The 25,964-nt window shown below is 40.7% G+C and overlaps 1 protein-coding gene across 13 annotated transcripts in view; it reads right to left on the reverse strand.

The window, feature by feature from the left end:
• Nucleotides 1-25,964, reverse strand: part of tenm4 (teneurin transmembrane protein 4) — a 1,874,213-nt gene that overhangs the window by 553,440 nt on the left and 1,294,809 nt on the right. For all 13 annotated transcript variants that reach the window (XM_062977060.1, XM_062977059.1, XM_062977071.1 and 10 more), the window contains one exon: nt 3,654-3,737. The gene's annotated coding sequence lies outside the window, so the exon portion shown is untranslated. The remainder of the gene's footprint in view (nt 1-3,653; nt 3,738-25,964) is intronic.

Raw genomic sequence — 25,964 nt, forward strand, 5'->3', positions numbered from 1 at the left:
CATGTGGCCGGCATGACTGTATGGAGTGCCGTTACCTTCCCAGTGGAGCAGTACCTATTGATCTGCATGTTTTTGAACTGTTAGATTGGTAGAAGTTGGGGCTAACAGTGGGAGCTCACTTTGCTCTCCAGATATGAACTGCCAACCTTTCAATTAGCACATTCAGCAGCTCAGCAGTTTAACCTGCTGCGCAACTGAGAGCTCCCAAAACAGTGCTACTTATGACATAGAAAACCTGCAGGGCTTTGGTTCAGTAGGTGCCCCTAAGTTCCAGAACTCTTTCCTTAAGGAGGCTAGAATGTCCTCCTCTTATTGTACTTCCATTTGTGGGCAAAGATTTTTATTCCAGCAGGCTTTGGAAAACGAAAGCATGGCATTAAATTCCAGGGCCATCCAATCTAGCCACTGCCACGCAGGAGTGTAGAACTGAACCACTCATGAAGAAAGGCCATCCAACTTCTGTTTTTAAAAAAAACCCAGGTCAACAGTTAAAGACTCACCGTTCTACAGAGTCAACATGTAAGTATAATTAACCATCCACATTTTCAATGTTAGGGGCATAGGACCCCCCATGAAAGTGAAAACTTGCAAATGGAGAAATTACTAATATTTTTTATCTAAGGCTCCTTCTACACAGCTGTATAAAATCCACATTGAACTGGATTATCTGGCAGTGTGGACACAGATAACCCAATTCAAAGCAATTATTGTGGATTATCTGCCTTGATATACTGGGTTATATGGCTGTAATGGCCCCTAAAGAACACATTTCTAGGAATTCCTAGGTCTGCAGTGTAGATGCATCCCAGTAGACCAGTGGTTCCCAACCTTTTTTTGACCAGGGACCACTTTCACCAGGCACCACTTGAACAGGGACCACTCTCCAACATTAGAAAACTAAAAGGGTTTTGGTCATCTGTAGGTTCAGTTTGGTTATTTGGGGTGCTGATTCAAAAAATTGCGTTGGATAGACCACATCAGCTCTAGTTTCTGATGCAGAACAAATGCCTTACAGTAGTTGCCATTTGTTTGCCCACAGAAAACCGTCTTTAATCATCTAGATCTGATGTGGTCTATCTAATGATATGGTCAGCTCTGCAGAAAGGAGAGAAAATAAATAAATAAATAAATAAATAAATAAATAAATAAATAAATAAATAAATAAATAAATACGGTTGTTGTATGTCTTTCGGGCTGTGTGGCCATGTTCCAGAAGTATTCTCTCCTCATGAGAAATAGCATTCTCATGAGAAATGCTATTTCTCATGAGGAGAGAATACTTCTGGAACATGGCCACACAGCCCGAAAGACATACAACAACCCTGTGATCCTGGCCATCAAAGCCTTCGAGAACACATTAAATAAATAAATAAATAAATAAATAAATAAATAAATAAATTTGTTCTCGCGGCCCACTGCTGGGTTGAGAACCACTGCAGTAGACTCAGCCTAAAGCAAACCATGTTAGCAACTCCTGGCTTCTTCCTCAAAAATCTGAACTACACTCTTAGGCATAAGAGCCTCCAATGGCCTAGGGGATAAAAACCTTGTGACTTGAAGGTTGGGTTGCTGACCTGAAGGCTGCCAGGTTCGAATCCCACCCGGGGAGAGCGCGGACGAGCTCCCTCTATCAGCTCCAGCTCCATGCGGGGACATGAGAGAAGCCTCCCACAAGGATGGTAAAAACATCAAAACATCCGGGCGTCCCCTGGGCAACATCCTTGCAGACGGCCAATTCTCTCACTCCAGAAGCAACTCAGGTTGCTCCTGACACGAGAAAAAGAAAAAAAAGCAACTCCTGGCTTCTTCCTCAAAAATCTGAACTACACTCTTAGGCATAACTGGAGAGCTACGTAAGGAAGGCAAAAGAGCCAAGGGGTGAGTCTTAAGAGCTACACAAAGGGAAAAGGAGCCAAAGAGCGGGCACATCTGGCAAGCCACACATACAAATCAAAGAAGAAATAGTTTGCTGACTCTTAACTTGTCAGAGATTGAGAGAGCCCAAGAAAAGAAGGGAAAAGAGTGCTTCCACTGGAAGCCAGGAGTACCTGTGTTGGGTCACCTTTCTTCTTGAACTGCAAGAAACCTCAATATTACCCTTTCTTGTTTGCAGCTGGCTGGTGACGCATAATAGTATGAAGAAAATGGTGAACCTTCTTGGAGGTCACCTAGAGATTCAGAGGCCAAGGAGAGAGTTGGACTGTGGAATCTCACAACTTGCATTGGTAGCTCCTATGCTCTGCCAACCATAACCAAGTTTCTTTTTTAAAATACCCCCTTAGACAAAAATGACCTTTTTAACCAGGAAGAACAAAGGACAAAAGGGGACTCTGTGCACAAAAGCCGTCTGTCTCTGCAGTTATTCACGGGCTGAAATGAGAGAACTAAAGTCCTTTTCCAAATCATCTAAGAAGCAGCTATCAATAAGAGAAAGAACAGATGTTTACCCAGATCATAGAGTGATAGGGAAGATGCAATGAGCCATGCGGAGTCTTAGAGGCCTCCACCTTACAATGCTTGACAGATGTAAAGCATCAGAGTTACGTTGCATTAAGTGACCAAACACGTCTTCTTAAAACCTGGAGCAAGTAAGCATGTCTTTTTGGCTAGTGGTTTGTTGAGAATGATTTCTCTCAAGGGAACTGCTGAAATGCTAAACTGAAAGGAGCCAGCTTCTTAGTAATGTCCAGAAAAGGTAATTTCGAGACTGAGAGATGCTGCCAGGATGGAAGGAATAACAATAAAAGGAAAGGGAACAAATAAGTCCTCACTTGGGTTTGAATCTACACTATTTATTTAATGTAAAGATTTTTATCCCCATCTGTTTCCCTTGTAGGGAATGTAAGAGACGAAATCCGTTCACAACCTGAAATAGCTCACCAATAACCAACAATGATGACCATTTGTTAAAACAACAGTTGATTAAATGAGCGAATATTAATTAATTGATAAATTAATTATTAAATATTTACATCTTGCCTTATATCTGGAGATCTTAGAGCATATCACAGCAAAATCAATGTTACACAGAAATAATAATAAAAGCCATGATGCACAAATGAAAATGGAAGAGATATGGTAAGTATGGCTATCCAGTGGTGCCAAACTGGGTTAAAGGGTCAGTCAGTAGATGTGCCGGTTGAGTATAGAAAAGCATATCTTAAGTGACTTTGCTTGCAAAAGATGCCTCTCCTGGGGTTGCATGTGTATTAAAATGTATATTATCTTTTGAGCATACAAATGTTGAGCTTTTTTGTGGAGGCCCTAAGCATTTTAAAATTGTAAGAATTGTCCAAGTAGAAAACCCAATTTAATTGAGCCTTATGGCAATAGCAATAATCCAGCAAACTATTCATGTGTATGAGCTTAAAATGTGAACCATAAAGGTAATATCTATCTAGTGTGATAGTCAGAAATATACAGCCTTTGTATATGGAGTCTCCAGCTAGCTAATCTCCCATTGTTTAATTTTCTATCTATACTATTGGAATTGAATGTCATGAATGCACTACCTATACATTCCCATATCTGAGAACATTAGGATGTTCACATTAACAAGGACAAACCTAGAATTCCTGCTAAGGCAGACTGAATAAAAACATTTCCGGTGACATTAGAAAATAATTAAAAATCAACCTTGTATGGTTAGTTACCTGTTGGAAAGATCTAGGAATAATCCATCAAATGAGCCTTGAAGTATGCAGTCTTAACCTGGTCGTATGCTGATTGCAGTTTACCTGGTGAAAAAGAGATACAACAAACAGTTCAGCCTTATTTTTCTTGTGAAGAACTGAATAACACCAAAAATAGTAACAGCAGAAAGAATGATGGGCATCTTCCTTAGCAGAACATGACTTCAGCATAGCTACTGATCCAGACTGGTTATATAACAATAATTTTGTATGGCTAAAGACAACTCTGGGGATTATATTGTGTTGTATCCTCAATAAAGTCTCCAGGGAATGCTCAGATGAATGGAATTTGAAGATATCAAAGAAGCAAAGCAACATAGAACTTTGCTAAGCATTAAAAGATTTTGCATTGGGTTCACAAGGAACGTTGATACCATTGAGGCATTTTGAACAGTTTGATGCAAATCTAGTAATCACACTAATGGAAGTCAATTATTGGAGGACTACTTCTCAGTATTGGAAAGCTCTTGTACATAACGAGGTTTACCAGACCAGATATCTCAGCAGCAGTTGGAATTTTGTGTAGAAAGACCGATGCTTCTGAGATGTCTGTTCTGGTAATCCATCTTATATACAAGAGCTGTCCAATAGCTTCTCTGTACAAGTTACTATCTGGTAACAGTTCACTTTGAGAAGTATTCTTCCAATAATTGCTTTCTGTTGGTGTGGTTACTGGATCAGATACTACCCATTCTGGGTCTACATGGCAGAAAACTCAACTTTTATGTGACATAACATGGTATAGAGGGGACCTTTGCTCCTATAAGGTGATAATACACGCAGCAAAGAAAGCTTTCTTCTCTGCGCACATTGTGTCTGCATATTCACATTCAGCTGAGCTGTTCAGAGTGGTGAGAGGCTTAATTCAAGTACCCTCCCCTCCAAACCCATTATTAGAACTTTCAGTAGCTCACTGTGATGCTTTTAACAACTATTTCGCTGATAAAATCTTTAGCATAAGAGCTGACTTAGATGATGTCATTGGAGGAGAAGCCAGCAACCAGGTGTCCAGAAATTCTAAGAGTGGGATTACACAGGATCAGTTTCAATTGGTGATGTGGACAAGATGCTGGGGGGAAGTAAGGAAGACAACCTGCTTTCTTGATCCCTGTCCCTCTTGGCTGGTCATCCAGGGAGGAGATGCAATTTGATCTCAAATTCAACAAATTATTAATACATCTCTCAGGAAGGGGAATTTTCCATTGTGTTTAAAAGAAACATTAGTTAGACTGCTGCTGAAAAATCCCTCCTTGGATCTCCTGGATCTTAATACTTATAGACCAGTCTCTAACCTTCTCTAGATCAGTCTCTAACTGAGAAGGCAGTTGTGCTGGATGACAAATACTTCCTTAACCCATTTCAAACTGGCTTCAGAGCAGGATACAGAGTTGAGACTGCTGTGGCCACCTTAGTGGATGATCTCCATCTCAACACTGACAGGGGGAATGTGTCCCTGTTGGTACTTCTAAACTGGCTTTTGATACCATCAACCATGGTATCCTTCTAAGGGCCTGGGAATTGGAGGCACCATCCTGCAGTGGTTCCGCTCATACTTCTCAGGCAGGTTCCAGATGGTGGCACTTGGGGATAGTTGCTTCTCAAAAAAGGAGCTGTTATGTGGCATCATCCCACAAGGTGCCATTCTATCTCCAATATTTTTAAAATATTTACATAAAACTGCTTGTAAAGATCATCCACAGGCATGGGGCAGAGTGTTATCAGTATGCTGATGACACCCAAATATATTTCTCCATGTGTTCAAAAAACAGCTTCAGCTAAGAATAGCGTGTCCCTCTGAATGAATGCCTGGAAGAGGTAATGGGCCAGATGAGGAAAAACAAATTGTAACTGAATCCAGATAAAACAAGTGTCCTAATCTCGGAATGGAGGTGTGTCAACCAGTTCTGGATGGTGTTACACTTCCCCTGAAAGACTGCGTTTGCAGCTTGGGACAAGGGATCCTGGATCTCCAAATGTGAAATACTTATATGCAATGGTCAGGAGTGCTTCCTATCAGCTTTGAATGATATGCCAGCTGCGCCCCTTCTTAGATTTGGAGGACCTAAAGATGGTAGTGCATTTACACATCAAAGAGACCCACAACTGTCTCGCCAACCAGAAACAGCACCCTGGCAGAGCCTTGTTGGTCTCATCAGAAGCAACATCATCAGCAAGACTTTTCTGGGGAGATGCTTCTAGTTGATGAAACAGCAGAGGCAGCCTTCAGGAGTACAGGACACCAGTGCCAATGTTCTGTTAGTCTGGCTGGATAATGTGGGCTGGGAAAGAGCTTCAGGTTGCTTGTATGGTGACATGTACAGGCCGCAAGCTGCATTGTGTCTATACAAGGTCTCCCTAAGCTGCTTCTGCAGCAGGGGAGACCAGCTTGTCAGCCCAGCTGTGACAAAGCAGTCTTTTAAAATATAAATTATAAGTCAATGGCCTGCTTGAACAAAAAAATACTCTTCCCAGTGGACCAAAGTAAAACTACTTTATATAGGTCAATGGAGATGAGCACCAACCCACAGAGTCGGTCAGGGGGTTGGTGCTCATCTCCATTTCTAAGCCGAAGAGCCGGCGTTGTCCATAGACACCTCCAAGGTCATGTGGCCAGCATGACTGCATGGAGCGCTGTTACCTTCCCGCCAGAGCGGTACCTATTGATCTACTCATATTTGCATTTGCATGTTTTCGAACTGCTAGGTTGGCAGAAGCTGGAGCTAACAGCGGGTGCTCACTCCACTCCCGGGGCTATACACTTCGCTACCAGGGCTATACTGACCACATAATACAAATTCAAACTGTATTATATGACAGTGTAGATTAAGCCAGAGACTAGGTGGGCATCTTTTAGGAGTGCTTTAGTTGCATATCCCTGAATGGTGGGGGATCTGACTAGATGTCCTTTGTTGCCCCATCCAATTCTCACTTCCTACCTCTGGAAGATGCCTTTTGCTTCAAGTAATTTAAATGTTATAACTGAAGTTTCCTCTTCTTTCTTTTGGAAACAACAACAAATATGCATGAAGAAACCTCATCCCAAATCCATCACCAGTGTAATTTGCACTACACCGAACATGAATACAATATAATTAGCAAAATCCGTCACAATAATTTATTTTGGGTTTAAAAGGCTGAACAGTCACAGTCTCCTAACAAGATGAGATAAAAAAACACACAGCTAAGAGCCAATGTATATAATCTCTCTTTCACTCTCCCTCCCACCACCAGCTCTTATTAATTCAGTCATTCTACCTTGGTGCACATTTACTCATTCATGCAATGTGAATGCTCCACCAAGAAAAGTGTTGAATATGGATCCCTCCCATTTTTTTTCACTTGCCACGAAATGTAAGGGCTGAACCAGAAATGAAGAGAAATGCTTCCACATTTGCATTATGATGGTTAACACTCCCCTAAATAGATAAGCATCCAGTAATATTAATTACAGGAACGGCAAGATTCAAATAGTCATAAATCATTAGACGGCATAATATAAACCCCCTGAAACCTTATCAAAAATTAATTTTGCATGACTTTGGAAGACTGTCTTCCTGGTTACTGCTTTTCCACCTCATTTATATGATGTGTGTTAATGTAACAGTAGGGGGGAACGTCCGTGCTTGATTGAGAGGCACAGAAAATAACCCAGCAGGAAAGACTGATTCCCTTACTTGAAAGTTAGCGTTCAGTAGCACAGAAGCCTCCGGTGGCATAGTGGGTTAAACCCTTGTGCAGGCAAGACTGCGGACCTGAAGGTTGGGTTGCTGACCAGAAGGTTGCTGGTTCGAATCCAACCCTGGGGAGAGCATGGATGAGCTCCCTCTATCAGCTCCAGCTCCATGGAGGGACATGAGAGAAGCCTCCCACAAGGATGGTAAAAACATCAAAAACATCCGAGCTTCCCCTGGGCAACGTCCTTGCAGATGGCCAATTCTCTTACACCAGAAGCGACTTGCAGATTCTCAAGTCACTCCTGACATGAAAAAAAATGTAGAACAGAATTCTTAAAGCTTGTCTACACTGGCCCTATATTCTGCATTGGGACAAAAGTTACTCTTGGATATCCACATGAAGCTCCTAGAACCAAGTCAGAGCCAAACTCTTCAGTGGATATTATCACTCACTAGGCTTTGACTCAGTTCCTGAGACTGACATATGATCAGTTTCACACAGTCCACCCACATGAAGTAATCAGTGTAGATGTGCCCCAGGTTTTAGCCATCATTAAGAAATGCTTATCATTACCAACTTAAAATACTGGCAGGGTTTGGGGGAGTTGATAAAGGATGATAGGAGTTGTAGTCCACCTGTTGCCGAAAGATCAAGAAATGAATTTCAGTTTCCCCCCCTGTTGTATAAAAGTTGTTTCTTGGACCCAAAAGGGACAGAAATGACACAAAACATGGCAAAATGATCTTACACAATTCCTAGAGAGACTTTCTCTCAAATTAAAAAGAATAGCAATCATTTTATTCATATTTGTTGTCATTTTCATGGGGATTTTGTGCCTCTGACCACAGCAAATTTGTAGAAATTTGTAGAAAACACAGTTTCCCTTCTCAACTTGGTTTTGAGTTTGCAAATGTAAGTTGTCTATAACTACATGCATGCCTCTGAGTGTGTGTGTGTGTGTGTGTGTGTGTGTGTGTGTTGGTGTGTGTTTCTGTGCAGGTATGACAGTTTTATTTTCTAAGTGATGTTTATGTATTTGTGGAGGGAAATAAATATGTGTTGAAGTTGTTATTTTTTTTTAAAGAAATGCCATTGCATTTTGGGGTGTTTTGACAGCAATACGTAAACAAATTTCATATTTACATGACTGTAGAATAAGAAAACAATGTCTTGTTTGTGTATACTGGGCAGAAATGGAACGAGAGAGGATTCTGTGAAAGGCCTCCAATATTTCACAAATTAAAACTGTGGCAAGCAACAGTAGGACATGATCAAGATGGCAAAGGTTGTGAATGAAGAAGAAGACAGAAAGTAGGAGTGGCTGCAATAGTTTGCTTTTGCCTGACTCTACTGGGAGGACCAAGACTTTGCCCTCTCAACTCCCCTTCCCTTTTTCTCAGTGAGATAATTAAGTGCAAACTACTCTTGCACTTTGAACTGAATCTGAAGCAATGTAAGGAACTAGAAGACAATGGGGGAAAGGGGAAGAAGAGAAAGAAACTGGGACATTTTAAACAGAATTGAAAAAGTGGGACAGCAAAGGATTAATTGGATTTGTCCCTGACAAACTGTGATTGCTGGAGGGTGTGCAATCACTACAAAAATAGTGGTTTTGAATTGATTAAATTATAATCACCAGTGTGATGATGACTTTTTAAAAAATAGGCAAAGCAGATTAGATACTTTGGGTTTTTTTTTGGTTTTGTTTTTTTGCAAATATGTAAATGAATAATCACAAGGGAGTCAATAAGAAAATATCACATTCATGTCCCAAAATGATGATTGGCAATAGTAAAAGCAGATTAAGATATGGTAAATTTATGTATTTATTTATTATAGTATTTATATTCTGCCCTTCTCACCCCAAAGGGGACTCAGGGCGGATGACATTACACATATAAGGCAAACATTCAATGCCTTAACATAGAACAAAGACAGATACAAATGCAGGCTCCGAGCTGGCCTCAAACCAATGACCTCTTGGTCAGAGTGATTTGTTGCAGCTGGCAGCTGGCTGCTCACCAGCCTGCGCCACAGCCCGGAGAACACAGTTCTTCACAGTTAATCATGCAACAGTATGCCAGAGTTAAGGGTGGCATGTTTCATGTCCCGCATGCAAGACCAAAGTAACCATTCTAGTGTCCAATAATCCATTGGCGTTTGCCTTTGGTGATGGTCTCAATTGCACAATGCTGTGTGGATGCAGGTTCCGGCCAAATGCCCCTGACCACCGCAAGCAGAGGCTGAGGTTCCATCTCCATTCCTTCTCTGCTGGATCAAGCCTGTCTCTGTTCCTGGGCAGGTGGTTGTCCTTCTTCCCCATGCTTCTGGCTGGCCAAGGTTGTTTTTGGTGGACTCTCTTGATTTCTTCCTCAACTATCTCTCCCTTGCTGGCCAAGTCCACCCATCCCATCAGGGTGTCTGGGCTGCCTTTGGCTAGCCCACATTCCAACAGGTCTGGTCTTAGACCATCCTTGAACACTTGGATCCTGAAAGATTCATTCCATTCAAGTAGCTGTGAGGCCAGTCTCTTGAACTCCAAGGCATACTCCTGAATGGAGCAGGAGCCTTGCTTTAGGCTTACCAGTTTTGCCCTGGCCTGTCCTTGAAGCATGACCTCAGGACCAGCATGAAGGCTTCCAAGATGTTCAGCTCTGGGGCACTCATATCATACAGTGCTAGCAGCTGCCTCCCCCTCCAGCTGGTCAGCCACATGTTGGACCTTGCCTGTTTCATCTGTGAAGGAGCCTGTCCACTTGGTCATGAAGGCTGACACTCTCGTCAGAAAGAATGGCAATTTCTCTGGGTCCGTGAGTTGGTTCTTGGTGGTGCTGTCCCTCTTCTTTTTTCCTTCCATGTTGGTGTAGGCAGAAGCTAGAGAGAGTGCTGGGATTCTGAGAAAATTGTAAAGAGTTCTTTGCTCCAACTGTGTTGCTATGCATTTAGTCTTCACTGAAAAGAACACGGCACAATGCTCAGCAGCTAAAGTTACCACACATCTTTATTGTTCAGAATACCTGAGGCTAGCACTACTGCCTGTCTATATAAGCCTAGCTACGATATTATAAATCACCCAAGAATCCTGGTGCCCGGTGCTTGCCCTTTTCCACATTCCAGAGTCCACTTTCCCCCCACCTTGGGGCAATTGACTTTTATGGCCAGTTCATATGTCTTTGCCTTATCCTGTCCTCCCTTTAGGCCAATGGCCATGTGCTCTATGTCAGGAGGGCATGAGTGAGTGATCATGACAGTGGATCCTAATGCCAGTCTACTTAGTCTCTGCAATTTACCATCCTTCTCTATTGAGGGATAAAACCTTTCAACAGGTTTGCCATCCTGCTATATACCTGTGACCTATTTTGTCCGATGGGTCCCTTCTACTTCTGCGCAGGCATGCTAGCAGGAAAGTGATGTCAGGGAGTTGGATTCGCCTCCTCTTTTTGTCTCCCACTTGGACTCACTATTCATAAGCTGTCCACTTTGCTATAGCTGTCTTTGCTGTTAATCATTACTGAAAGTAAGACATTGCTTTAATAAAAAATGGAGCAGCATAAGTCAGGGAAGGTGAGTTAATAGGGTATGCAGAAGTCCAATCAATGAACCATGATCAACAATTTGGAACAATTGTACCACTGAAAAGAGGTGCAATAATGAAGGTGCTCATCTCAAAATATATATATACTACCTGTGCCCGGCCACGCGTTGCTGTGGCAAAGTGGTGGTGGTATTGGTTAAAAATTGTTGTGGAATTTTTATTTGACGTTATTTGTATTTTTAATTAATTTTATTGTAACTTATCTTTTTTATTTATTTTATTTTATTATTTTGTTGTATTATTTTTAGTTATTTTGTTATTATAGTATTTTATTGTATTAATTTTTAGTGTTTTTATTATTTTTATTGTATTATTTGTATTTATTTTATTTTTTATTCTTTTATTAACACTGGGCTGAGTGGGTTGCTAGGAGACCAAGTGGGTGGAGCTTAGCCTTCTAACTGGCAGCAATTAGATAAAAACAATTATTTCTCTCCCTCTAATTAGGACTTTATTTTTCTTTTCTTTTTGTTGTCAGAACCTAGGGGCAAGGATGGTGGGTTGTGTTGTCAAATTTCTAGGTTCTGGGGCTTGTACTTTTGTTGTTTAGTGGGAGGAACGGACACCATTACTCTCATATATATATATATATATTCAGTATCTATGATCATGCGGCTGCCATGGAACAACAGCTTTGTGTGATAAAGTCCTCGATCTTCTTTTGATTTCTTGAGTACAGTCTTCACTTTGATTAGACTAGAATATGAACCAAATAGATTCATATTTCAAGAAAAGAGATTCCACTTACAAATTGGGAAGAATGTATTGATTGTTAAGAGCTGTTAAAGAGTAAAATGGACGGCCTTGCAGTCTGTGGGTATGGGCTTTCTTTGGAAGGGGGTCTTTAAACAGAGTATGGATGGGCATCTTTCAGGACTGCTTTAGTTGTGCCTTGTGGCTCCTTCCAAATCTGTGATTCCACAGAAAAGCCACAACATCTTTGATTCAAGTATCCGTTTCTCTATCCAAGCTCCCTTGATGACCGCCACCAAGGTGTCCACGTCAGCTCCAGCGGCACGCTCTACAAACAACATTACCGCTTGACTCAGAGCTATTTTCCCCTCATTTCATTATTAATGTGAGCTGAAAGCTAACGCTCTAATCCTTAGCAAATTGATGGGATCTTTATTCGGGGAGAGATGCAAATTAAATAAAACCAGAAGGGTCCTCTCCTGATTTCACCTTCCTAGCTTTTCTCCACCTCTTACCAATAGATTCGCCACTAGAAAAGAGGCGACGGGGAAGGGGGGGGGGAATCCACATAACTTGGTGTAACTCCTTATTACTCTGTCTTGCACTTGCTTGATTGTCTGTGAGTGTATGTGTATCTTTATACAAAAGAGATTTAAGATGGACATAAAGCCAATCTTTAAACTATGGAACAAATACTGAAAACTAGGAAGCCCTGGCACTTGAGCATCCGAACTGAAAGTCAGCTGTGACCAACGGTGCTGTGGATTTTAAAGAGACACAGATAGAGCTGGGCTGTGGTGCAGGCTGGTTAGTAGCCAGCTGCAAGAAATCACTATGACCAAGAGGTCATGAGTTCGAGGCCAGCCCGTGTCAGAGTGAGCACCCGACAATTAAAATTAAAAATAGCCCTGCTCATTGTTGATCTAACCAATCCGAACGACAGTTGCATCTGTCAAGTAGGAAAAGTTAGGGGCCGCTTATGCGGGGAGACTAATTTAACTGATTTACAATATCGGATGTGGAAGTACTCCATCAAAAAGGACTCGTTGTCACAGTGGATGATGAAGCAGCAGCTCCTCCTGTGACCGGAATCGAGTAAACCCTCACAAAGCCAGAAGTTGGGAAGTTAAATAGCCTCTGTGTGTCTGTCTGTCTCTGTGTTGTTTGTCTAATGGCATTGAAGTAAGTGAAACATCTATCTTTAATACCCTGAGGGCTAAGAGTGGGCATCGGGAGAGTGGGGGGAACCTTTGCACTTTATTATAAGGATAAAAATGATTGATGTCATATTTATGCAAGAAGAAAGGAAGATTTTGTTGCCTGTGTAGCATGTGCATATATCAAAGCCTTACCTTTGGTTGTGACATGTTCAAGATGTTGTAATTGTTCCTGTATGTATTTAAGTGCCTTGTTTACTGTTTTATTGTTTATATGCTTGTTTTATATGCTTTTTTATGTTTTATTGTTTTTAAATGCAATTGATTGTATTTTATAATGAACCGGGCTTCGCTCCCATGTGAGCCACCCCGAGTCCCTTCGGGGAGATGGCAGGATATAAAAATAAATAATAATAACAATAAACCAGTACAAGAAAACCGCACTACAAACTAGAGCTGACAGCTGGCACAACAAAACATTGCATGGAAAGTTTCTTGGCAAAATTGAAGGAAAAGCTGATAAGGAGAAGACCTGGCTCTGGCTCACGAATGGGACCCTGAAGAAGGAGACAGAAGGCCCGATCCTTTCAGCCCAGGAGCAAGACATCAGAACAAATGCAATCAAGGCCAAGATCGAAAAATTAGCTGATGACCCAAAATGCAGACTGTGCAAGGAAACCGACGAAACCATTGATCATATCCTCAGCTGCTGTAAGAAAATTGCACAGACAGACTACAAACAGAGGCACAACGACGTGGCCCAAATGATTCACTGGAACTTATGCCTCAAGTACCACCTTCCAGCAGCAAAGAACTGGTGGGATCACAAACCTGCAAAAGTATTGGAAAATGAGCATGCAAAGATACTGTGGGACTTCTGAATGCAGACTGACAAAGTTCTGGAACACAACACACCAGACATCACAGTTGTGGAAAAGAAAAAGGTTTGGATCATTGATGTCGCCATCCCAGGTGACAGTCGCATTGACGAAAAACAACAGGAAAAACTCAGCCGCTATCAGGACCTCAAGATTGAACTTCAAAGACTCTGGCAGAAACCAGTGCAGGTGGTCCTGGTGGTGATCGGCACACTGGGTGCCGTGCCAAAAGATCTCAGCTGGCATTTGGAAACAATAGACATGGACAAAATTACGATCTGCCAACTGCAAAAGGCCACCCTACTGGGATCTGCACGCATGATCCGAAAATACATCACACAGTCCTAGACACTTGGCAAGTGCTCAACTTGTGATTTTGTGATATGAAATCCAGCATATCTATCTTGTTTGCTGTGTCATAATAAAATAATAATAATAATAATAATAATAATAATAATAATAATAATAATAATAATAATTGAATGTTTGCCATATATATGTACATTGTGATCCGCCCTGAGTCCCCTTTGGGGTGAGAAGGGCAGAATATAAATACTGTAAATAAATAATAAATAATAGAGGGTGAAAGGAAGAAACGGGCTGAGAGTAAGAAGGCATCTCAAGCAAACCCTTGCTGAGACAACCATCTGGAAATGTATGTCTTCATTGTGAGAGACTATACTGATCCAAAATAGGTCTCTACAGTCACTTACGGACCCACCATCAAGGCTTTACCCTTGGAAAACAATCATACTCAGTCATGAGTGATAGCCGATGATGATGATGATACAGATATAGGTAAGGGTATAAGATGTGTATATATTTGTAGAGGAAGCCAAATTATTGTTTTAGACCCAAACCAATGAACTGATTACACTCCTGTTGCGAGTGCAGACATCCCAGTCTCTATGCAGCTGCTTTGCTTTGCTAGCACTACATTTCCCTCCTCACAGGATCAGTGTTTAAACATTTTTGATCCTATTGATCTCAGAGGAGGGATTTGCAAGCCGACTCTAGGAAACAAGCTTTCATTTAGGCTCAACCCTTTCTTATCTAACCTGAAACTCCAGCATTCATTCATATAGATAGATAGATAGATACCCACACAAGCACAAACTCACAGAGTACTCATTGTCTTTTGAAATAGTTTGTTTCTATGTGTGTACAAATGCGTGCATTTTCTTTCTCTCTTTTGAGATATTTAACCAATTGTACTTCAAAGCGCTACAAGATGCATTTCTATTTACACTCATTCCATATCATCTTAATCTCTGGCATCAGATTTCATACTCAATACATTTTGTTATCAAATGCAAATATGAATGATTTCTGCAATTATTTATTTTCAACATTTTTCCTGTGCTTGAGACCATTAGGAAGGTTGAATGAGATTCCTTTTCTGTCTTCCCTTCCTTTCTAAGATACTATGATTTTATTCTATAAAAATCTTTGGGGAGTCCCTGACATTTATTTTTGCAATTTATGTATTTTAATTTTTTAAAAAATAATTGCACCTTGCTTTCCACACTAGTGGGTTTAACTTTTGCAGATTTTATTATTTGCAGATTTGATTACTATGGTCTCTTTAGTCCTATAATGCAACTATAGTCAACTTGGTTAAATTCTGTGTATATTTTATTTATTTCCCTTACATTGTTGCCATGTAAGTTGCCCTGAGTCCCGCTCGGGGAGATGGGGCAAGATACAAACAAAGTTGTTGTTGTTGTTGTTGTTGTTGTTGTTATCGTTATTGTTATCGTTATTATCTTCCAGCAGAAGTTGAAAATAAAGTTGCACCTGAAGACCTAGAGATTGCTAGAGTGCTATACTTTCTGATTAAAAAAAACAGTAGAAGTATTTCTAATTTGTTTTTCCCATTTTCAGGGGATCTTGCATCCCTAATCTTAGCAAATATGGAAGGCTGATTATAAATTGATTTTGCCTGTATGTCGCCCCAAAATCCTGCAGTATAAGGTTTGTTTTGTTTTTTTCATATCAGGAGCAACTTGAGAAACTGCAAGTCGCTTCCAGTATGAGAAAATTGGCTGTCTGCAAGGACGTTGCCCAGGGGATGCCCAGATATTTTGATGTTTTACCATCCTTGTGGGAGACTTCTCTCATGTCCCCACATGGAGAGCTGGAGCTGACAGAGGGAGCTCATCTGTGCTTTTCAAACCAGCAACCTTCAGGTCAAGAACCCAACCTTCAAGTCAACAGTCCTGCCGGCACAAGGGTTTAACCCATTACGCTACCGGGGGCTCCAAAGTATAAGGTAGGATATAGATATTATAAATACATACATAAAACTAACCAGTGATTTCATCCTTTGCAAAATCATTCATTGCCTTGATTGGGGCCCCTGATAATAGTTGTGGAGCATCCAATGGTGAAATAAAGTCACACGCTTTTGATGTGTTGTTTCAAGAACAGGTAGTAAATTATTGGTAGATTCTTCCCCATTGGACACAAATGAGAGCCAGGCTTCGGGCAGCAGGGTTGGGTTGGTGAGGGATTTGCCTCAGGAATTTGGGGAGGAGGGGGCCCTAAGCAGACCCTGGGCTGGCCAATGTCGTATGACACATGGGTGGAAAAAAAAAACTCCACTCTATTGCCAAAGGAACCCCGCAGCTCTCATAAATCAGTCAGCAGGTACCTTGAGCCCACTGTTATTAGCTGGGCTGTCGCAAGAAATTGAAAAATGAAAAGAGTTTTTATTTGATGGCTCCGGTCCTGATTAGGCAGGGCAAAAGGAAGTGCAAAAGCACTGGGGACGGAGCAAGGAGGCAGAAAATAGGAGGAGGTGTTGCCATATGAGCTGTCCCAGGGCACCTTGAACAATAAATTCGGACTGAAAAAGAGGCTGGATCTACATTGCCATATAATACTGTTTGAACTGCATTATATGGCAGGGTGGATCCAGCCAGAGATTGCATTCACATAAATACATTTATAGCAGTTTGACACAAGTTTGACTACCCATGGCTCAATTCTGTGGAATCCTGGGTTTAGTAGTTTGGTAGACATAGAATTATTTGCTAGAGAGGGCTACAGTTGGAAAAAAAGGAGAAGAACTCTGCAGGAAACTACCAAACCACCAATCTCATGCAGTCTAATTGTTATTAAACTCCTTCAATTGTATATTAAACTCCTTCAATTTTAACTTAGTGTTCATGTGGCCCGCCCTTGTTTTTATTGTTCTTCTGATTTTGCGCTGTAATGTGTATTATCATTTATTGTATTGTTCAATGTGTTATGATTTGTTGTTCTTTTTATATTCTGTTATATTGTATTGTTCTGGGCATGGCCCCATGTAAACCGCCCCGAGTCCCCGTTGGGGAGATGGTGGCGGGGTATAAATAAAGTATTATTATTATTATTATTATTATTATTATTATTATTATTATTATTAGGGTGTCTCTAGACCAGGGGTCCTCAAACTAAGGCCTGTGGGCCGTATGCGGCCCTCCAAGGTCATTTATCTGGCTCCCGCCCTCGGTTTTAGACTTAGGCTCACCCTAAGTCTGAAATGACTTGATGGCACACTACAACAACAATCCTAATTAACTTGTCTATCTCATCAGCAAGAAGCAGGCCCACACTTCCCATTGAAATCCTGGTAGGTTTATGTGGGTTAAAATTATTCTTATTTTTAAATATTGTATTTGTGCTTTCGTATTGTGGATTGTAGATGGTAAACAGAAGCTCTTATGTATGCCCGTGAGCCCAGAGTCACGCTGCAGAACAATGACGCACCACTCGGATTTGCAGAACAAATAATACAGAAACTTTACTCATTCCAAGAGATCAAAAGAACAATGGTATTCACAATGGTCCCTCTGATTGCTTACAGAAATCCAGCAGTCATAAACAGTCCTTTTTCAGTCCATAAATCTGCTTCAGTGAAGAATACAGTCCTGGTTCTTCATCCTCTTTTTCCAGCAGCAAACAAGGCCTCAGAAATAGCAAGGACTCTCTGAGTACAAAGTCATCTTCCCCAGGCAGTACTCGGTCAGCACACAGACTCACACTGAACAAAAACCTGTTCAAACCAGTTCTCCAGCAGCAGAACAGAAACAGATTCAAATCAAATTCCCAGGTCTTTGCAGGCTCAGCCAACCAGCGTCATGCACTTCATTTTCCAGTTAACACACAAATATAGCACAGTGCCTTTGCAAACCATAACATTTCATTGGCTTTTTTTTTTGCACTACAAATAAGACATATGCAGTATGCATAGGAATTTGTTTGTATTTGTTTTCAAACTATAGTCCGGCCCCCCAACACACTGAGGGACCGTGGACTGGCCCTCTGCTTAAAATATTTGAGGACCTCTGCTCTAGATTGTAGAATTAATGCAGTTTGACACCACTGCATGGCCATGGAACAACACTATGGTGTCTTGGAAGTTGTAGTTTAGTGAAGCCCCAGCTCCAAAATTACAACTTCCAGGATGCCATAGCATTAAGCCATGGCCATTAAAGTGGTGTCAAACTGCATTAATTCTACAGTCTGGATGCACTCTATACAGTATAGTCATTCATGAGGAAGGAATGTGTCTGTTTATGATTCCTGAAAGAAAATGAACAGATTTCAAATCCCAATTTGTTTTTTTGTTTTTTTGGTCTACCTTGATTGTTTCCTAATAGATATGTCAATCTATCCAAGACTAATCATTGGATAAATAAGATTCTTGAAATCATGAATATGGATAGACTGACATATCTATTAGGAAACAATCAAGGTAGACCAAACAAAAACAAAAACAAAAAAAAACAAATTGGGATTTGATTTAAAATTTTCTGAAAAATGAGAATGATAAAATATTGATCTAATACCACAGGGCATGATGACGGAAATTAGGGCTCCATTCAGAGGAACATGAGAGGACTACGATACCAGTAAGAGACTGTCAAGACAAGAAATTGAAAACAGACAAAGACACAATGTAACAGTTGGAAGTCAACTTTTATGTATTCACTTGTTTTGGTTTTGTTTGTTTTTTTGTTTTTGGGATTTTTCTTTCTTTTTTATTTGTCATTATAGTTGTTACTTGTATTTTTGTATTACCACTATTATTCTTTCTTGGTATTATATTGAAGTATATGTGTGAAAAAAAATGAAGTGATTTCTTTTCTCCCACCTGGCAGTCTGGGATGCTGAGCAGTGGCAAAACCCTAGCAAAGAGTTTATAGCCCAGGATCCCATGGCAGGTAAAGTAGTATCAAGCTGCCTTCATTCTACAGTGTATATGCGCCCTGATCTTAGCCTCTCATCCCACTTCCAAGCCCTTTCCAGATTGACAGTGCAGTCTGCTTCTACGAATCTCTGCACCTAAGCCTGGATATAGAAATAAAAGCTTTATTTACATGGCAGGGCAATGACTCTTGGTAAAGGTGTAGATCCATGCCTGCTGTGAGCGCATGAATATACAGCATCTCCTGTGGGGGAACACCTGTTTAGCTAAATGCTTTCATCGGAGAGCATAATGTCGAACAGCTCACACGTTTATCCATATGGCACTAAAAGCTGTGGATATGCATCCAGTACTCTTTCTCACCAGCTCTTGACATCTGAAACCATACAGAATCATTTATCCATTAGGAAGAGAAGATTTCCAGACTGGAGATAGAGAAGCCGATCGGTCGGTTGGTCAGGGTTTCCCCCCTCTTTCTTATTTACTGATACACTCTGTCTTTCCCACACAATTATAGGTTGTGCCAGTTGTAGCAGTGCCAAAGGGAAAACCAGATATAGTTCCTTTTAGGGATATATAGAAGAGGTGTTCCTTGTTATTGAGATGAAAGACACACAGGTCACTTCCACCCAGCAATATAACCCAGAATATCAAGACAGATAATTCACAATATCTGCTTTTTTTTCTCATGTCAGGAGCAACTTGAGTCGCTTCTGGAGTGAGAGAATTGGTCGTCTGCAAGGACATTGCCCAGGGGATGCTCGAATGTTTTGATGTTTTACCATCCTTGTGGGAGGCTTCTCTCATGTCCCTGCATGGAGCTGGGGCTGATAGAGGGAGCTCATCCACGCTCTCCCTGGGTGGGATTCAAACCTGGCAGCCTTCAGGTCAGCAACCCAACCTTCAAGTCACGAGGCTTTAGTCCACTTCGCCATCGGGGGCTCCACAATATCTGCTTTGAACCGGATTATCTGAGTCCACACTGACATAAAATCCAGTTCAATGTGGATTTTATACAACTACAGTAGAGTCTCGCTTATCCAATGTAAACAGGCTGGCAGAACATTGGATAAGCGAATATGTTGGATATTAAGGAGGGATTAAGGAAAAGCCTATTAAACATCAAATTAGGTTATGACTTTACAAATTAAGCACCAAAACATCATGTTATACAACAAATTTGACAGAAAAAGTAGTTCAATACACAGTAATGCTATGTAGTAATTACTGTATTTACGAATTTAGCACCAAAATATCATGATGTATTGAAAACATTGACTACAAAAATGCGTTGGATAATCCAGAACATTGGATAAGTGAGGCTTGGATAAGTGAGACTCTACTGTAATACTCATATTGATTCAGACTTCTTATCTATATAATGTTGGACAGTTTGCTAGTAAAGGGGCAGGAGTTTTTAATCAAGTGAAACTAGAATTATCGAGTTGGAAGGAACTCCAAGGGTCATCCAGTCCAACCTCATTCTGACATGCAGGAATACCTTACTAAAATACTATCAAAGGATGGCCATTAAATCCCTATGTAATGCCCTCTGAAGAATATGAGAATTGCATTTCTTTGGCTGCCTTTGTTCTGTTCTTGGGGAGAGTGACATGAAGGACCTTGTCTGCTTTTCAGCCATCTATCAAAAATGTCCCTGTGAAAATCCACAGCCTTTTTTATCCATAAGATTAACCTCAGCCTGGGTTGATTAACCTCCTGCAGCTGGATTGTTTCTCCTTCACAGGACCCATTGATGCCTTGATTATTATGTGCATAAATGACATATTTTCTTGGAGCTGGGGGTGAAACTAAATAAAAGGTGCACACATTACAACTCCAATCACCTGGCTTGTTTCCAAATGGAGTAGTTTGTTTAGGGGTGCATGAAGCCGCATCCAAAACAGACAGACCAGGTCATGGTTGCCCTTGTTCTGACTGTTTGTGTTGTGATTTTCACTGTTTGGGGTAAATGGATGTGCAATTTGTGTACTGATTTTTAAAAAATGTAAAACATGCATAAGGTGATTGTAATGGCTTGCATCCCCTCATTGAACTACTGCAGTTATTGAATGCTTTAACAACTTTTGGACCACATATTGTTTTACCAATTTTTGTTTTACCTTGTAAGCTCTTTGGGGTGTCATATTGGGAGAAAGGTGGGAAATAATAATAATAATAATAATAATGTGATTTGGTTCAATGGTTTTGTTATTTACTCCATGGGAAAAGCACACACACACACACACACACACACACACACACACACACACACACACACATATATATATATATATATATATATATATATATATATATATATATAAAATATATATATATATAAATAATATATATAGATAGATAGATAGATAGATAGATAGATAGATAGATAGATAGATAGATAGATGGCATAGTAAAGGGTGACCCTTACTTAGAATGGCAATATCAAGGTCTTCTTTCAGGATTTTTCGGGATTATTGTTTAGATGTGGATGGTTGAATCCATGGATATAGAATCTGTAGATGCTGAGGCCTGACAAATGTCATTTATTATTATTATTATTATTATGACACAGCAAACAAGATAGAAATGAAATCCAGCATATCTATCTTGTTTGCTGTGTCATAATAATAATAATAAATGACATTTGTCAGGCCTCAGCATCTACAGATTCTATATCCATGGATTCAACCATCCACATCTAAACAATAATCCCGAAAAAGACTTGAACATCCACAGATTTTGGTATCCAGAGGGGAGAATCAAACCGTAGTGGAAATCAAAATCCTATTGTATTAGTATTAAGGGCACAATCTACTGCTGCATATTTGTGCAACTCTGATAACGGTGGATTCTATGTATACATAAGAAATTGTTGGTTACAAGAAATATTGGGTTCCACCAGAGCCATAATTGTAACCCATAATGAAACCTAAAGAATATGCTCATATTTATTTTGGATTCCACTGTCTGATTATCTGTTTGGCATAAACATTACCAATTGTCTGGAGAGGACACATAATTTTATCCTGAGCATCTTTCCCCATTTATCCTGCTGGAAGTGACAACAACTGTGCTTATGTTTCCAGTGTCAATGTGTGAACTATGAGAAGGCTGTAGTAGGTAATGCGAGCTTCCTCCAGGGACTAGTTAATCTTGTGCTTCTTAGTCTTGTGATGTAACATTCTCTTGGATCTGGTTTGTCTCTCCTCCCCCCCCCCCCCACCCCAGTGCAAATGAAGAACAAGGGGAAGATATACCAGAAAGAAGACGAGGCCGATCATTAACCACAAGTGATGAAGGAACAAGAAAGAGGAAGCATGTCAAACAGCAAAACATGGTTACTTAGTGGTTTCTTAAATGAGAGCATGGAACTTCCTCGCTGTTAAAGGAAATACCAGTATTACTCTGACACATGCCATGACTGGGCAGATGCCAAACCCCATCATCTTGACAAGGTTCATGGCTGATGACCATCTTGCCTCTACCCCCAATTTCTGTAAACACCAGGATCTAAGCATCTTTTACATTTCCCAGAAAACTGCTGATCTAGGGGTTGGAAGGGTATCAAACTGTTCTAGATGCAGTTACACTTTCCTTGAAAGACTCTGTTGGCAGCTTGAGAATGCGCCTGGATCCATCTCTCCAAATGTCTCCCAGGGAGAAGCGCTTACTACTAGTTTTGGCCAGCTGCACCCCTTCCTAGGGTTAGAGGACCTAAAAATGGTGGTGCATGCACTAGCAACTTTAAAGTTGTACTTCTGCAATGCATTACATTGGACTGTCTCAGCACCAAATTTGGAAACTCCAGTTAGTTCAAAACACGCCAGCCAGATTGGTTTCAGGAACATCTAGGAGTGAGCACATTACACCTATACTACAGTCACTACAGTGGTTTCCAGTTAGTTTCCAGGAATATATAAAGTGTTGGTATAACCTTTAAGGCCCTACATGGTTTGGGTCCAGGTTACCTACAGGATGGCCTTCTCCCATACAGTCCACTTAGGACACTGAGGTCCTCAGCGGGATGCTTATTCCAACCAAACAGAACCTGACTAGCCACCGTCACCCAGATGACCTTTTCATTGGCTGCCCCAAGACTGCAGAATGACCTGCCAGAATTCAAGACACAATTGAAGATCTATCTCTTCCAGCAGGCCATTAAATTAGAACCCATGCATTTTATTAGTATGGATGTCTTCTTCTTCTTCCTCTTCCTCTTCTTCTGCAACTTTAGCAGGGCTCTCACATGTAGGTAGGGATACTATATTTTCCAATATCGCGCAAATGAAAGCTACGGCATGTGGTGGCAAGCTATTAATAATGGAGACTAAACATGCAGGCTAACAGAGGTTTGCTTTTGTCTGAGCCTATAGGGAAGGACAGAATTCTTCTCCTTTCCAATGAGTGGATTGAGTGAAAATGACTTTTGCATTTTGAATTTTGTATGCAGGAAAACTGAAATAAGTTGGAAAGAGAGGAAGAAAGTGAAAGGAGAGAGAAATGGCTCCATACCTTGGCTCAGTGTCATATACATTGTAGAATTAATTTGACACCACTGATGATGATGCTGTGGAATCCTGAGAGTGGCAATTTGGTGAGGCACCAGCACGTGTCAAATCACAGCAGCCATAACTCCATAGCATTGAGCCATGGCAATTAAAGTGGTGTCAAACTGCACTAAATCTGCAATGTAGAAGCACCCTAAGATGCCTCGTTATCATACATGAGAGTTAATTCATAACTGAGCTAAGTGGAAAAGCTGAATAAGCTTCCCTGGACAGTTTTATATAATTTGGTACAAACATTGCAATTAGCACATCTCTTATGAAAAGCCATTGGATCACTGGAAATTCTGTGCCTGTTTTTCCAGTGAAAGAATAAAGCCATCTCCGTATGACAGCATTCAAAGAAAGAGTGCAGGGAGTTTGGAAGGAGATGTGAGAGAGATGCGGAAAAATTGACACAAATCTTCAGAACCAAAAGCGAGACGGCGGTGACATTGGTTTGATCACACGCTTTCTTGAAGAAGTGCAGTTCCTCCAGGGGAGAAAAACAACAACAGAAAAGGCCACCGGAAAAAAAGTGACAGAATATATCATAGGATGGGAGATTAAAACAAAAGTTCAAGATAAGTACCTCTATAAAGTGATAGCATACTAACAAACAATTTTTTTCAAGAGCTATGGAGTTATTTTTATTAGTGGCCTATTGTGAAAGCCTTTCTTTCCTTCCTTGCATCATGGAAGAGCTTTTCTAAATGCCATTCTGGTCTCTCCACCAAACTACCACCTTCATACCTTCCAGCTGTCCCAGGGTGCATCTATTATTTATTTATTTACAGTATTTGTATTCTGCCCTTCTCACCCCAAAGGGGACTCAGGGCAGATCACAATGTACATATACAAGGCAAAAGTTCAATGCCATTAGATATACGACAATCACAGACAAATAAACAGAGGCTATTAAACATTTTCCAGCTTCTGGCTTCGTGAAGGTATGCTTCATTCCAGCCACAGGGGGAACTGCTGCTTCATCATCCACTGTGACACTGAGTCCTTGATGGAGTACTACCTCATTCTTCCACATGCACACTTCTGGACATTTTTATGGTGAAGTAAATTAGTTTAATTAGCCTGCCTACATAAAGCAGTCCCTAAATTTTCCAACTTGACAGATGCAACTGTCTTTTGGGTTGCTTAGATAAACAACCAACTAGGCTATTTAATGGTCGGGCACTCTATCCGACCTAGGCTTTGAACTCATGACCTCTCGGTCAGTAGTCATTTATTGCAGCTGGTTACTAACCAGCTGTGCCACAACCCACATCTATACTGTAGAAGGAATGCAGTTTGACGCCACTTTAACTGCCAAAGCTCAATGCTATGGAATCCTGTTAGTTGTAGTTTGGCAATCCACCCCCTCAATGGTTTGTCACCTTGTTGTGGTGATGGGGCTTGTGTGTTCCAATGAACCTGCGGGCGTAACCACCAGAGTCATGTACTTCCAGGAGAGGCTGCAGGGGAGGTTCCAGACCAAGAACAATCCAAAGACCTAAAGACCTCAATGATGGATCAGGTGTACGATAACATGGTACATGTTACAATGGCTGTAAAGGAAGAGGAAGGCCACAGTTCTCGTGTTAACCATGCCACTAGTTGGGACCTCACTCTGTGAAGACTATGTGTTGATTGGCTGTGCACCAACCTCCACACATTAAAAAAAAATCATTCCAAGAAAAATGACATACTTGGAGAGCCATCATAAAAACGAGGGATTGCCTAAATAAGTAAGTACAGTAGAGTCTCACTTATCCAACATTCGCTTATTCAACGTTCTGGATTATCGAATGGAGTTTGCCTCCCGCCCCGATCCACAGATGTTTCTCTAGACAGCAAGGTTTGAACTTTTTATGGATTTTATGTCCAACAATGTTGCTACTGTAAGTTCATTTTATGCAGTTCTATCTTTATTTGTACTCAATTTGTTAGTACCAATTTTTTTGTAGTCGATGTTTTCAATATATTGCGATGTTTTGGTGCTAAATTCATAAATACGGTAATTACTACACAATGTTACTATGTTTTGGACTGCTTTTTCTGTTGATTTGTTGTAAAACATGATGTTTTTGGTGCTTAATTTGTAAAATCATAATGTAATTTGATGTTTAATAGGCTTTTCTCTAATCCCTCCTTATTATCCAACATTTTCACTTATCCAACATTCTGCCAGCCCGTTTATGTTGGATAAGTGAGACTCTACTGTAAGTAAACATAGAAACATAGAACATAGAAAAATGCTGCATAAAGTCTACCATATCACCCGGGACTTTGACTTTACAAAAACTGTCCAGACCCTCCTAGAAAACCGCAGCTTCTATGTGGAGTTTCAGGGCCGGAAAAGCAGATGGAGGAGGCAAAAGAATGGTTTACCCCAAGGCAGCGTTCTTGCACCGACTTTATTTAATATCTTCACGAACGATCAGCCACAACCACCACTCACAAAGAGCTTTATATATGCTGATGACCTTGGCCTTACAACACAAGCGAAAGATTTTGAAACAGTTGAAAAGCAACTCAC

Source organism: Anolis carolinensis, chromosome 3 (genome assembly GCF_035594765.1).
Source record: "Anolis carolinensis isolate JA03-04 chromosome 3, rAnoCar3.1.pri, whole genome shotgun sequence".
NCBI classification, from domain to species: Eukaryota; Metazoa; Chordata; class Lepidosauria; order Squamata; family Dactyloidae; genus Anolis; species Anolis carolinensis.